The sequence below is a fragment of the Carassius gibelio genome, chromosome B8, assembly GCF_023724105.1.
Source record: "Carassius gibelio isolate Cgi1373 ecotype wild population from Czech Republic chromosome B8, carGib1.2-hapl.c, whole genome shotgun sequence".
Classification (NCBI taxonomy): Eukaryota; Metazoa; Chordata; class Actinopteri; order Cypriniformes; family Cyprinidae; genus Carassius; species Carassius gibelio.
This window is the reverse complement of record NC_068403.1, coordinates 22,216,725-22,232,978: the sequence shown is the minus strand read 5'-3', so window position 1 is coordinate 22,232,978 and position 16,254 is coordinate 22,216,725. Positions and strand designations below refer to the sequence as shown.

The 16,254-nt window shown below is 42.6% G+C and overlaps 1 protein-coding gene across 8 annotated transcripts in view; it reads left to right on the top strand.

Moving 5' to 3' along the window:
* The first annotated feature begins 311 nt into the window (after positions 1 to 311).
* LOC127963516 (vinexin) overlaps positions 312 to 16,254 on the top strand; it is a 53,836-nt gene continuing 37,893 nt past the window's right edge. For 2 of the 8 annotated variants that reach the window (XM_052563460.1, XM_052563457.1), the window contains exon 1: positions 10,272 to 11,277. The gene's annotated coding sequence lies outside the window, so the exon portion shown is untranslated. Of the gene's footprint in view, positions 493 to 2,394; positions 2,523 to 10,263; positions 11,278 to 16,254 lie in introns of those variants that run through there. The other 6 variants (XM_052563459.1, XM_052563458.1, XM_052563464.1 and 3 more) reach the window with 6 other exon arrangements.

Genomic DNA, 16,254 nt, shown 5'->3' with positions numbered 1-16,254 from the left:
GGTTGGAACAGGTTAAATGATTAAATATTAAATGCACAAACGGCTGTGAAATTATGCAAAATACGGACTTATTTTAAGCCTAATGCAGATCTTTGGTGTCGTCCTTTCTTGTATCATTTGTATCTGCAGTGCAGGGCAACATGTCCAATCAGTCGGCAATCAGCATTAAACTATTGTTCCAGTTAAACCCCAGAAACTTATAAGGGTGGGAAAATCATAGAAATAGGGGAGGAGAGAGGTGGAGTGAGTGGGACGTGACCCTTGGTTTCTTGATCACGTTGTCTGACTGTTAAATATTTATTCTGGATGGCAGAACAGAGTCTTAGGAAGGTGAAAAGAAGTGAGAAAGAGGGTTTGCAAAGCCACCGAGTCAATGCAGAGAGACTCAGTACAGAGAGAGGGATAGAGAATGACACACACAGTGAGCTGAAGACTGCCGTTCAGTTTGATGAAGAAAACAGACCTCCTCTTCAACAGCAGACGTGCAGCGCGGTAAGTGTCCCTGGGTCACTATAAAACACTAGCACTAGTGCTTCTGTATGGTCTGTATGTCTTGATGTACAATTCCTTGGAATCACAATGACATGTTTGTTTCTTTGACAGAAAAAAGATGAATTGTGTTGTTTGGTCATTTAAAAAAAAGTGTAAGAAATGCAAGTGTAACCTGCACATTAGTTTTTTTTTTTCATGTTACTGGTTGTCCTAGTTGACTTCAGTAATAACTGATTTGCCATCACAGGTTTACATTTTAATTTGCCAGTTGCAAAATTTGTAATGGCAATTTAGTTAATAATTATCCTATGATATAACAATAATTCTTGAATGGCTCTTTATTTGAATGACAGTCTTTCTGTGACCCATTTAACCATTCAAACGCACGTATTAGTTGTGTTGCTGTCTATGGAGGGTCAGAAAGCTCTCGGATTTCATAAAAAATATCTTAGTATGTGTTCTGAAGATGAACGAAGGTCTTAAGTGTTTGGAACGAAATGAGGGTGAGTACTTAATGACAGAATTTTCATTTTTGGGTGAACTATCCCTTCAAATAGATAACTATTGAGACTATTGAGAGGATGTCTGTTTGTAGTGGTCTCCCAAATCATATTGGGCATTTCTGAGTGCACGCAATCCCATAATGACCCACAATAACAACCAACCAATGAACACTCAACAGCTAGAGAATACCCACAATGCACTAAAAAGTCTTGCCTGAAGAAGGTGCAGCTGAATCATCCATCCATCCATTTTGCAAACCTTAGTTTAATGTAGGTTTATACATGCTAGTTTCCATGACAGAGTTCAAGATAAATATTTTCATTTACATTTAGTCATTTAGAAGCTACATTTATTATAATAATAATAATACGTTTATTTTATATAGCACCTTTCTGCAAACTCAAGGTCACTTTACAACATCAAAACAGATGAACATGACAGCAGAGAAAAAAACTAAACACAGATAAAGATGAAATCCATGGCCTGAATCAGATCATGCAGTCAGAGATCAGAGAAACAAGAAAGGAAAAGAGATGTTTTAAGCTGGGGTTTGAAATCCTGTAATGAAGAACGATCACGGATGTGTTTGGGAACAGAATTCCAAAGTGTGGGGGCAGAGATCATTCCGACAGGAGGGAACACTTCATTAAAAAGTCAACGTCTGATAGATTTGCAAGGCTGTTACATTTTCTAATGATTATTGAACAGCGTGCTTACTTTAAACATTTCTCTCATTCTTGAATCACACATCACCATTTACAAGAAAAACAGGCGGATGTCAAGGCCTTTTCTTTTTGCAGCCATAGACGGTAATTTGAAATGTGCTTTTTAGTTTGATGTCGAGTGCCTCATTTTAGCCGGTCAGCCCACAGTAGTTTAAGTATCCTCTAATTTAATGGACATCAGCGGCCTCGAAACATCATTGCCTGTGGAAAGAGCATGCTGTGTGGCTCAACATAGTGATGTTATTTGATTGACATCTCATGCTCCAGCAGAGGGCACTTCTCCAATTCACTTTTTTGTTACTGATCGTAGACTGAAGGAGGCCCTCGGGTTGGAATCCTGTTCTCTTGTATGCCAAGTAGAGCATGCATGAAGAAATTAGACATAAAGAGAGCATCTATCCTCCAAACAACAATGAACTGATGTATTTGTGGATCAAACAGACCGTCTGTTTGTGCAGGAAGGGAAATGCACTCATTTGTTCTTTTGATTATAACACACAAGTGGGTGTGGGTCCTCAGCCTGCATGGGACTGTCTATTATTTCCAGCTGTGCATGTGTGTGTGTGTGTGTGTGTGAGTATGGGATGGAAACTATTACAGAGCTTTGGACTCGTTAGGCACCGAGAGTTTCATGTATGATCCTGGCTCGTGTATCACACACACACACACACACACACACACACACACACGGACAAAGGCTGAGTCACAGAATCACAGTAAATTGCAAACGCCCTCCCAGCAGAAACAGAACGGGCTGCGATCCTTTCCCTTTCTGCTCATTCCAGGGAACGTCTCCTCACGGTAAATACCCGTCTCGCAGCTCTCCTCTAACTTCATGACTCTCTTTCACTCCGCTGTATGGAGTATGTACTTCTGTTCTTCACTGCTGGTTTTTAAATGTGAAACATCAGCTTTTCTATCTTGCTGTAACATTTGTGGAGATGCATGCTGGAGCTCCGACAGTGAGGATTTACTTGTTTACTTTCAGGGTGTGAAATGTCAGATGCAGGTACTTTGTGTGCAGTGGCTTGTTAAGGTATAAAACATCTTCGATTAATGCTAAAGTTGTCACGGTTGGGTTTGGGAAAACACAAAGAGAGGGTAGATCCAAATGCAGGTAAGGGTTTTTATTTAAACAGAGGGGTAACTACAAAAATAAACAGTCATGAGAGACAAACCAAACAAAAAGGGAACCGGATGAAACGGGGAACTCGGAAGAACGAGAAGGTAGAGGAAGTCTGGGGAAACGAGAGCATGAGACACATAGGGTAAGGACTCCATGAAGACAACAGAGAAAGACAGCTCTATATAGGGAAACTAATGACAGAGTATTGTCAACACCTGTGCGATTCTAATTGGAGTGCAATTACTGTGAAGACACAACCAGACTAGCGGAATTAAAGTGCCTATGGTGAAGTGCCTAAGGGGAAGTGAGCTCATTAGGGAACACCCAGGAAAACAAAGACTGGCAGCGTGACATTACCCCCTCCCTACGGAGCAGCTACCAGATGCTCCACCTAAACCCAGGAAAACCCCAACAGAAAAAGAGGCAGGAGGGAGGTGGAACGGCGGCGGACCAGGGGGAGGGACGGAGGGACAGAAAACAGGGACAGGAGCAACCAGGAGGAATGGAAAGGTGCAACACAAAACAAGGAGTCCAGGAGGGAGGCGGACAGGTGGAGGCTCAGGGGGAGGGAAGGAGGGCCAGACTAAACTAAAAGGAACAGACAGAAACAGAACTCAAAAAACACAAAACATAAGTCCATGAAGGGCATGTTAAGGCGTCCACCAGGACGGAGCAGATGACCACCACATCTTTGTGGTCGAGGCCGGAGTCCACCAGGGCGGAGCGGAAGACCACCACGGCCTTGTGGTCAAAGTCAAAGCCCTCCAGGGCGGAGCGGAAGACCACCACGTCTTTGTGGTCGAGGCCGGAGTCCACCAGGGCGGAGCAGAAAACCACCACGTCCTCATGGTCACCGCCGGAGTCCCCCAGAGCGGAGCGGACGACCACCACGTCCTCGTGGTCACCGCCCGAGTCCCCCAGGGTGGAGCGGACGACCACCACGTCCTCGTGGTCACCGCCTCGGGAACTGTATCAGGCACCGCCTCTGGAACAGCCTCGGGCACCGCCTCGGGAACAGCATCGGGAACTGCATCGGGCACCGCCTCGGGAACCGCATCGGGCACCGCCTCGGGAACTGCATCGGGCACCGCCTCGGGAACAGCATCGGGCACCGCCTCGGGAACAGCATCGGGCACCGCCTCGGGAACAGCATCGGGAACCGCATCGGGCACCGCCTCGGGAACCGCATCGGGCACCGCCTCGGGAACAGCATCGGGCACCGCCTCGGGAACAGCATCGGGCACCGCCTCGGGAACAACATCGGGCACTGCCTCGGGAACAACATCGGGCACCGCCTCGGGAACTGCATCGGGCACCGCCTCGGGAACTGCATCGGGCACCGCCTCGGGAACTGCATCGGGCACCGCCTCGGGAACAGCATCGAGCACCGCCTCGGGAACAGCATCGGGCACCGCCTCGGGAACTGCCTCGGGCACCGCCTCGGGAACTGCCTCGGGCACCGCCTCGGGAACTGCCTCGGGCACCGCCTCGGGAACTGCCTCGGGCACCGCCTCGGGAACTGCCTCGGGCACCGCCTCGGGAACTGCATCGGGCACCGCCTCGGGAACTGCATCGGGCACCGCCTCGGCCTCCGGAGCAGCAACGGGAACCGCATCGGGAACGGCTTCGGTCACCGCCTCGGCCTCCGGAACAGCAGCGGGCACCGCCTCGGCCTCCAGAACAGCAACAGGAACCGCATCGGGAACGGCCTCGGCCACCGCCTCGGCCTCCGGAACAGCAGCGGGTACCGCCTCGGCCTCCAGAACCGCAGCGGGCACCACATCGGGAACAGCATCGGGCATTGCCTCGGCCTCTCGAACCGCATCGAGCACCTTCTCGGGAACAGCCTCGGCCTCGGAAACAGCATCGGGCACCGCCTCGGGAACTGCATCGGGCACCGCCTCGGGAACTGCATCGGGCACCGCCTCGGGAACTGCATCGGGCACCGCCTCGGGAACTGCATCGGGCACCGCCTCGGGAACTGCATCGGGCACCGCCTCGGGAACAGCCTCGGGCACCGCCTCGGGAACAGCCTCGGGCACCGCCTCGGAGACTGCATCGGGCACCGCCTCGGCCTCCGGAACATTAGCGGGCACCGCCTCGGGAACAGCATCGGGCACCGCCTCGGGAACTGCATCGGGCACCGCCTCGGGAACTGCATCGGGCACCGCTTCGGGAACAGCCTCGGCCTCCGGAGCAGCAGTGGGCACCGCATCGGGAACGACCTCGGCCACCGCCCCGGCCTCCGGAACAGCAACGGGAACCGCATCGGGAACGGCTTCGGTCACCGCCTCGGCCTCCGGAACAGCAGCGGGCACCGCCTCGGCCTCCAGAACAGCAACGGGAACCGCATCGGGAACGGCCTCGGCCACCGCCTCGGCCTCCGGAACAGCAGCGGGTACCGCCTCGGCCTCCAGAACCGCAGCGGGCACCACATCGGGAACAGCATCGGGCATTGCCTCGGCCTCTCGAACCGCATCGAGCACCTTTTCGGGAACAGCCTCGGCCTCGGAAACAGCATCGGGCACCGCCTCGGGAACTGCATCGGGCACCGCCTCGGAGACTGCATCGGGCACCGCCTCGGCCTCCGGAACATTAGCGGGCACCGCATCGGGAACGGCCTCGGCCACCGCCTCGGTCTCCGGAACAGCAGCGGGCACCGCATCGGGAACAGCCTCGGCCACCGCCTCCGGAACAGCAGCGGGCATCGCATCGGGAATGGCCTCATGGACGGCAGCCGCCCGCTCGGGAACGTTCTCCGGGTCCTGAGGAACAGTAGCTGCCTGTCTCCTCCTCCGCCCTCTACGATGGAGAGTCGGTGGCGTTGAGTCGGCCATCTTGTGCTGTGGTGCTGGGCTGGCGGCCATCTTGAGCTGTGGCGCTAGGCTGGCGGCCATCTTGGGCTGTGGGGCTGGGCTGGTGGCCATCTTGGGTTGTGGGGCTGAGCTGGCAGCCTTGTCTGGAAACTCTGGTGTGGTTGTTGCATTCCACTGAGCACGATGGTGCAGGTAATTGGTAAACCCCCAAAAGTCCAGGATCTCTAACCCCTTCATCTCCCATTGAGGTAAAGGATCATCCAGGCAATTATTAAACCAATCCTTTAGTGCTGCATCATTGTAACCTAACCCGACTGCCAAAGTCCAAAACAATTGCGCCAGGCCACCCACCTCCCTTCCCTCTTGATGAAGGGTGGTTAAGTTCCGGACTCTCCCCCTCCGTTCCTCCATGGTGGCTGGGGAACCGATTCGAAATCTCACACCGCTGGATCTAGGCATGATGGAGTCCTTCTGTCACGGTTGGGTTTGGGAAAACACAAAGAGAGGGTAGATCCAAATGCAGGTAAGGGTTTTTATTTAAACAGAGGGGTAACTACAAAAATAAACAGTCATGAGAGACAAACCAAACAAAAAGGGAACCGGATGAAACGGGGAACTCGGAAGAACGAGAAGGTAGAGGAAGTCTGGGGAAACGAGAGCATGAGACACATAGGGTAAGGACTCCATGAAGACAACAGAGAAAGACAGCTCTATATAGGGAAACTAATGACAGAGTATTGTCAACACCTGTGCGATTCTAATTGGAGTGCAATTACTGTGAAGACACAACCAGACTAGCGGAATTAAAGTGCCTATGGTGAAGTGCCTAAGGGGAAGTGAGCTCATTAGGGAACACCCAGGAAAACAAAGACTGGCAGCGTGACAAAAGTGGACTAAAAACAGGTCCAAGTCCTCTTTCAGTGACAATGTGAATGCAAAGAGAACATCCAGTGCTCATACAGCTGTCATGATATCATGTGCTGTCAAAGCTAGGGTATGTTGTGAAATGTTGCACCGATAGTAGCTGTTGAGCCTGATCTGCTAGATTCCTGTCGAATAGCGTTTCCCATGTGACTGGTTGATAAACAGCCGTTTATTCATAAAGTATATAGATGCATCAGACAGTAGTATGGGAGCAAATGTATCAGTGTATTTGAGTTCATATGACAAAAAGAAATGTTAAGTATTTATTTATTGACATTTTTTTTTTTTGGAAGCTAAAAACCACTATCAATTCAAGAAAGTCAGTTACAGGATGATAATAGATGCAGGTAGAATCACACATCTTGACATGCGCATGTCAGCAGTTGAGCTGGCTTTTTAAATCGAAAAGATCAAATTAATATACAGTAAATAGATCAATATGTGCCAGAAAACCAGTTCACAGTGGAACCAGTGTAAATTTAACTATTGAACATCATCATTTTCATAAAAAAAGAAAAAACAAATCCTAAACCATATTGGATGGAAAAACTGAAATAAAGTGAGTTACTAAATAAAAAAAAGTAAAAAACCTAAATCAAAGCTGCACTGGAAAATTTAATTTTCTGCCAGGATGTTATCCATTAATATCATAGACATTTCCTTTAACTCTCCAAAAACACAATGCAGTGCAATATACTGGTGAAGCATTTGTTCAAAAATCAATATGGAAAAAACCTTCATATTTATACAGTACAGTGCACCTTTATGGAGTTTTTAGAGTGTAAATAGATTAAAAAAAAACCACACATATCTATAATTTAATATATTCACATTAAGTTCAAATGAAAACTAAAAACATAAAAACAAAGGCACAAAATGAAAATATTAATTATTTACATAAAAGCACAATACAAATTAGCACAGAACTCATTTTTGCCTTTAATTAGGCTGGATGGACAGACTGGACAGAGAATGAAGTGGGAGAGAGCAGGGATTTTAAAAGACCAGAGCTGGGATTTGATCTTTGGCCACAGAAGCACAATCATGTTACATGTCATGTCAGACAACATTTTGGAAATAGACTAGAATCAGATGCATGCGCTGTAGTTGTTTCATTGACAAGCAAGGAGATATCTGAGGCTGCTTGAATCTGATGGGACTTCTTGCTCTTGTGTTTTGTTTCTTGCACATTTTATTCACAGTAGCTCATCTTTGTAACAGAACATTTGAATGTCGTGGTCACAAACTCTGCATCGCTATAAAATCAATTTTTATTGAGTGTTATTTATCAGAGATATAGCAGCATGGTCTGGGTCTTGTCTAGAATAAATATTTACCATTGTGGTGAACCTAGCTTCTTCCTCTTACTCAACACTGAGTCACACCAGTCATGCTGTTATTCAGCAGTGCTGAGCTGTCATTCACAGTATCCCTTGAGCCGCTGGTTACATTTAGATTCAAGGAACATGTTTGTGCTATAATTTAATTTATTTATTTTTTATAATTACTTTGACAAACCATAGCTGTTTCAGACTGTGTTTTCATTAGAGCGATGGATTTCTGCTTGGTTTAAGGCCAGGGTTTACATCCTTTTTGAGGTCAAGTACTCAATTTAGTTGCTCAGAAATGCAGTAATAACAGTAATATTGTGAAATATTTCTATAATTTAAAATAGCTGTTATCTATTTGAATATATTTTAAAATGTCATTTATTTCTGTGACAGCCTTTGGTGTCACATGATTCTTCAGAAATCATTCTAATATGCTGATTGGCTGATCAGAAAACATTTCTTATTATTAGCAGTGTTGAAAACACTTACAGTTTGGTTTGTGGAAACTGGTGAACAGCATTTATTTGAAATATAATTTTGTAAGATTCTAAATGTCTTTGCTCTCATTTTGACCAATCTTTTGGACCCTTTCTAAATAAAAATTAACATTGATTTTTTTTAAATAAAACATTTAAATGGTCGTGTACATGATATTAAACATTGCTAAGCTATTCATATAATCATTATTGATGTACAAAGACATGACCAGCCAGCGACTGTGGAACATTTAGCTAAAACTTAAGCTGAAGTTAATGCATGCATTTTATGCAATATTGAAAATCTTTCACAAAAATGTGTTAAAGATCAAAAACTGGCAACCCTCCGGCAGTAAAGACCCCAGGTTTAAAGAAACCTGTACATTTGATATGCTTTCTCACTCTATATTTGGTTTATCTGTATCTTTAGAACAGAACTGAACCTTGACATAACAGAATAAAAAGAGAAAGATAGAAATAATATAAAGTTTAATGATGTTTCTTTCAGTCCACTAATCATCTTACTGGCAGACTCGCTGCGGGAGACCGACCATTAATAACAGAAGCGAACATGCCTCCTCTCCTAGTTCATCACTCACTCTCGATGATTTATTTCTCTTTTCTCCGTCTCACACGCTCAGTTTTCATAGCAGCGTAAGACCTCTGTTCTGCTCTCCTCTCGTCTGCTCTCACCTCATGCTTTCTCCTGTTTAAACTGTCAGTTGTGAATGTATTTTTCTTCTTTCCTCCTCTGTTTTGCAATAGTCTGGTTGGTGTTTGGCAAAAATGCCTTATTGCACTCTCTCTCTCACAAACACACACACACACACACACACACACACACACACACAAACACACACACACTGTAAGACTATACCATTTAAGACTGGTTTGCCCTACTGAGCCAAACCACTGAATTATTAAGAACGAACTAGCTCCCCAAGATCCAGTGGAAAATAGAGACTTCTGGAAAACAGCACACATGCATAAAAGAGTTCAGGTTATCGAGAAATCCTTCTTTAAAATTCATACATGCCGAGGCAGTTGAAACGTGAATAATTGTGACAAAAAAGGACTTATAAAACATATGTATATGTCAGCTAAAAAACATTATTTATTACTTATTATTATCTCTGGTTGATCATGCAGCATTCTTGCTTGCATAAAACTGAAGTCTTGTCTATCAGATCGTCAGTACTTTGTACTGTACAGTGATAAACTTCAATCACCATCAGCACAGTTCCTAGAACACGTCTGAGTAGTCAATGATAAATCGATTAGGTCAACGGCTGTAAAATATTGGTCATGAGCAACGTTGTTTGATTGTGTTTTATGATTATATTGCTATGTTTATATTCAACTTATTAGTTTCCTAAAATGTTGTATGGTGTATCACAGCTTGTATATTCATGTATAATACAAAAAAATAATAATAGCATTTTTAATATTTATAAGAATTATTTTTCATAATTCAGCAAGGATTAATTTAAAGTTTTAAAAAGTCACAGCAAAGACGTAAAAATGTATCACAATTTTTTAAAGAAATATTAATATTATAAATATTAATATTATTAAAATATTAAGCAACACAATTGTTTTCAATATTGATAATAATATTAATAAATCTTTCTTGTGCAGCAAAGCAGCATATTTGAATTATTTCTGAAGGATCATGTGACACTGAAGACTGGAGTTATTTACAGCTTTGCATCAAATAAATAAATAACATTTTAACATGTATTCAAATAGAAAACTGTTATTTAAAAATGTTAATATTTCACATTATTACTGTCTCTACTGTATTTTTTTTATCAAATAAATGCAACCTAGGTAATCATAAGAGACTTCTTTCAAAAAAAATAAAAATAAAAATAAAAAATCAAACAGACCCCAAACATTTGAACAGTAGAGAATATTAGATATGAACACACCGTAAATCACAGATTTGAAACTTTATTTATTTATTTATTTTTTCACCTACTCTAGTTTTATCGCATGTGAAAGAGTCTTCACAATTCACCTGTTGTGGTCCATAGATGAAAGAAAGTTTGGTTTTGGATCATATGTGAGTAAATGGTTTTTGTGTGAACTCTCCCTTTAAGGATAAACACTTCAGAAGCTTTATGAAATCTCAAAGGCCAGTGGTTTGAGACCCCTGCTCCAAACCGAACACTTTCTTGCCAGATCTCAGAATAGGGCATGTTTCTCAATTCAAGACCTCCGCCTCAGTTTATTTGTCATTGATTTGTTGATAAAGAATTTCTCAAGCCTGAAGTCACTGCTGTCCTCCTCTGCTTGGCCATGTATGGCCAGACACGCATAAGCAGTGGCTCGTAGAAAAACAGCGGGGCGGGAGCGCAGGAAGAACGGTGAAATGAGAGGAGGACCGTCAGGAGGTGGATGTGGTTTAGTCTTTGAATCCACCAGTCTTTAACCCCGTGCTGTGAAATATCACCTTATGGCCACAAAAGGCTGCCTGCCTATTCAAACGCTCTTTAGCAAAGGCAGCCAAAAGTGAGCCAGGCCTCTGCACACAGTCTGTACTTCACCATAGAAACCCTTGTCAACCAGGAAGTCCTGAAGTGGTGGAGCGAGAGAGAGAGAGAGAGAGAGAGAGAGAGAGAGAGAGAGAGAGTGAGAGTGCATGTGTGTCAGTATGTGAGAGGGACTTAACAGAGGTGAAGCAGACAGGAGCATACAGGAAAACAGCGAGAAAGAGAAAGAATTGACCGATTAGGCTGACGGAGAGGCGAAAAACAGCAGGTTGAACCTGAAAGGCTATTTTATACGAAGCAGACCAAGCAGCACTTTGGGAATTGTGTGTTGTCCTGGGAAATCTGTGCGTGGCTGCACTGTCACACACTTACACACCCACACAAACCGGTGAGTTGATCTTCCATCTGACAGCCTGTTAGTGTGAGTTTAACTGTAAAACAGTCAAATGATCATTTACGGCGACTCGTTCATTCATGCAGTTATTCTGTTTGGCAGGGCTGTGTTAAAGCAGTAGCCCACAATACGTCTGAAGTTGATTCCTAACTTTCTTTGAAGGATTAAGGGTCTTTGGTGGGATTTGGGAAGTTTTCAAAGCAGCGGAAAAGAGCAGAAATGCTGCAGAAAAGCCCAAATCTGGAGTCACATATGCTGTTCTGCTTTCATATTTCTACGTGTGTTTAAAACACGTTGGTTTTGAGTGGCTGGATCTTCATTGAAACAGTTAGTTGTTGTTTTGGCTGTACTGAATTTGCCTGTTTAGAGTGGTGTGATTTGTTTGACGTTTGATTATTATAGCCTGGCCTCAAATTAATTTGGTTCAGAGGGTGTTACTTTATGATTTAAGATCCACAGGACAAAAACAAATATTCTAACTGATGATTTAATGTTTTAATTGTATTTATAAGATGTACAAAATAAAAAAAGGTATAATTATGTAATTAAAATTATGATTTAAACAAGTCAACAAAGTGACTGTTGTTGGCACACTTTGTAGACAAGAAAAAATTTAAATAAAAAAAAATGCCTTCACAAAAAAGAGGTCAGAGATGGAGAGAAAGAGTGAAGGGAGGCTACTAAAGTCAGTTTAACATTGTAAACGCTCATTCAAAGCTCCAGCAAGCCAGCAGGTAAATCATCATATAGAATATTTAGTAGTTTGTCCCATTTTAATTCTTGTTATTAAGTATATTTCCCATTATAATCACTTGTCTTGATACTAGTAATCTATAACACATCTTGTTTGATTAAAACCAATTTAATAGTAGGTTATAAATAGTTAAAAATAATATTAATGTTCTAAATTAGTTGTTTGTTAGCATATTATATAGGTTTATGCTATAAGATATTAAATTAAATGTATAATACTTACAGAGGAGAGTGGGTAAGATAAGCCATTTGTTTTTTACTTATCTGGTCCTCAAAATAAGTTAAATTGATGCAGAAGTACAATGAAAGTATCTGTCCTATCCCGTCCTATCCTAATTAAAGTATTCCTATAATTTTAAATGTTAAAAATGTAGTTATGACAAATGTTCTAAAAATATAGCTTCTTATAAAAAAAAGTGTTAACGCTCTTCTGTGTCAGCCGTGCCACAAGGATATGTTTTCTACATGTATTTACACTTTGATTTGAAAGAAAACGAAACATCTGTGTGTGTGCGTGTCACTGTATTTTCTAAATGCATCTTGTTATGAAAGATTAATCTATGCATGCTTCGTTTTTTTTTCTTTTAATTTACCATTTTAAATAAAAATGGCATAACCTGATCTTCTGGTATAACAACTCATAAAAACCTCTCTTCTTTAATCATTTAGTCTGCGTAAACCACCCCTTTCCTTACCACTGACAGCCAGGTCCCATTCAGAGCTCCATTTAAAGGTGCAGTGTGTAATATTTAAGAGAATCTAAATAAAATAAATTCAATATAATACTCACAACTATGTTTTCAGAGGTGTGTAAAAACCTGACGTAATGAACCATTATATTTTTATTACATCAGAATGGGCAAATTTGCATTCCCCTTACATGGAAGTCGCTATTTTGAGAGGGCGTTTCAGCACTTTGTTCATCTTGTGAATAAAACACTGACACGATGAGTTAAGTCATAATAACATATCAGTTTAGTGAATAATTAGGTAAATATAAATCTTTAATTACCTTTCTAAAGAAACCTCATTGCTTGACTGGCTACTTTCTGCTGTCTCAGACTACGACATCTTTGGCCCGTGTCGGCCACCATACAGTAGTTTTTCTATGTGCAATTCGCAACCTCACCACTAGATGCCGCTAAAATGTACTGCACCTGTAAAATGCAGCTCTAATCAACATCTGATGCATAGACGCGAGTCCACACCCTACATTTTTGTATTATATGAAAAACCGCAACACCATGTCACAATATAGAAGGAACGATCTATCGCTACTTTCGTTAAATCGCAAATTTAAGTGAGCGTTAGATGATGTCAATGCTAATCGTACAGTAAAAAATAAGAAATTAACTAAAAAAATGTAATATCCATTATCGGCCGATACCGATAAATGTAAGACATCTTACATAACCTACACACTGTGGTTCCAGTATACTGTGTATGTCTTAGATATGCAACATGATATGATATCAAGATGTCAAGCTAATATCAATACTGAAATAAATATGTATGATGTGACAAGTGGTCAAACACATTTCCATGGTTAGGTTTAGGGTTAGAAGTTTACCCATAGTATTTTTCTTGTCAGTGACTGATGGCTTAATCTAATTGAATATGACCTGCATTTTTACACATCTGTCTGGGTGTTTCCCACCTTTGTAAGGTTAAAGAGAGCAGACTTTAGTGTCAGCCCTCAGCAGCACACACTGATCTCTCTGAGAATATTCTCACATGCTACATGCGTGCGTGAGTGTGTGCACGACTGCTTTAGTCCTCATTACATAAGTATGACATATTATGGCGGCCCTCATGGTATGAAGCATTTCCCAATCTCTGATCTACATATACATATGTATTCTATCAGGAAAACAAATTCCTCGTATGTGTAAACATACCTGGCAATAAAGCTCATTCTGATTCTGATTCATAAGAGTTCAACAAAGGTTCTTTACAGAGAGATGTCGTGCTGATTAGAATAGTCTTCAACAGGTCCATACAGGTGTTTCATGAACTCCACGCTTTGTAGGGTGTTGTTGATTTTGGAAGGTCCGTGTGGAGGAGCCCATTTTGGCTCATAGTTATCAAACTGTTTGTGGGATCCATCCCAACTGAGTCGAACGATGGACGACCATACATGGTGATCAGATGGACCTGCTGCTGATTAATGTGTGTATCATGTAATAACGGGAGATTGTAAACAGACGCATGGCAGAGCCTTGTATGGTGTCTGCTCACATCCATCAAAAGGTACAGAGTAACAGACCTGTAAAAGAGTAAGCAGTGAAACAGATTAGATGGATTTTGAAGGATTAAATGGCCTTTACTTTGTTCTGCTGTTCTTGTTATTTTTCATTTTAAAGTACTTTATTTTATTCCGCTATTACTTGTGTGCAGAGACAGCTATAAGGATGCCATTTGTTGGATGAATTCCCTGAAAAGTGTAAGTTATGAAATCCTTCTCACAATATTGGTGATAGTTATAGTTTATAGTTTATAGTGTGATGTCCAGGTGTTTGTTCTCCATCTGTGGCGTGGGCGGTCTCGGTTTGGTTCAGCAGGGATTGTTTGCTTGGACATATCTGTATCATCTAAACATTGCTGTTTGTTTGAGCATCCGACCAGGGGTGCATTTCCTATGGTTGCGAGTTCCGTCATTGCCAATAGAGTTTAATGGAACTTGTGACTTAACAGTGCTTTTGGGAAAGACACCCCAGCCTGGCACAGCAACAGCTTGACCATGGGAGTGAGTTTGGGGCGGGGCTACCTGTTTGTTCATCCAGTAGCGGAAGGGGGGAGTATTTAGGAAACTAGTTTGAAAACAGTCATTATTTTCATTTGTAAATATCAAATATTTGTCATTGTAATTTTCTCTCTATGTCTCTGTGTTTTTAAAGCCCAAAGTATACTTTAGTTTCGAAACAGCTAAATGTATAGCTTTTAATTTGATAGCCTGTGTGAACACAGCTGGTTGATGTGGGGGATTCTGAAGGACTTGTTATATGTTTGCTTTGATTATTAGTAGGGACTGTTTGTATGGATGTATCTGTATTATCTAAGCATTGCTGTTTGTTTGAACATCTGACCAGTGAGTTTGGGGCGGGGCTACCTATTTGTTCAACCAGTGACAGAAGGGGGAGTTTTCAGGAAACCAGTTTGAAAACAGCCATTATTTTTGCACACACACATACACGCGCGCACACACACGCACGCACGCACACACACACACACACACACACACACACACACACACACACACACACACACACACACACACACACACACACACACACACACACACACACACACACATATATATACACACACATACAAGTATGTAGCCCAATTTGAATGCAGATGAACGCAGAGCCTTTCAAACTATAATTTGATAGTGTGCATGAACACAGGTACTTGACACGTGCACTAGAAATATAAAAAAGATTTGTCCAGTGTCTGTGCTTTTTCTTTCCAGAAGTTATGACCAATAAAATATCTTTGAACCTTTTTAAAGTTGCAGGTCTCTCTTAATGCCCTTACTCAAGCACTTGTCTGTTGTTGCGTCTTCATTGGCATGTTTAGTTGTTGTTCTTTCTCATCTGTTTCTTTTTCGAGTGTGTAACAACAGGCCAGGCCAGTGATGCCACCTTGTTGTAGACAAACTAATTAGGGTAAAAAAAGGGTCAAGATGCGCTTGCTAGTTAAGCGTAAACAGAGTTAGAACAATTTTGACAATTGGGACCAAAGTCTTAGCAGCTTGGCTGTGTACACTTTGACCTAAATGGTGGTGGATGTCACACAGTGTGCCATTGTTTTTACCAGAGATCTCACTGGGATCATATTGCCCAGTCAGACAAGAAAAAAAATGTAAAAGTCTGTAAAAATCATACAGTGTGACCCTCGAGTAAGTGATATGATCTAGACATGATGTCAGATCTCTTGTTTTAATCTTGCCTCATAGGCCTACTATGCTTTGTCTATATACTAACTTTTATCTCTTAAAACACACACACACACCACGCACATGTACATGCACACACACACGCACACACACAACATCTCTTTATGATTTAACAGCACAGAAACAGAAAAGCTCTCTCAGCCATTTACCTTCATTTGATAAACAAAGTGGCACAAGATTAATGTGACTCATTCAGATGTTATCAGACAATGGAGAGGATTGCTGATCAACTATGCATGAGGATTAATACAAAACATTCT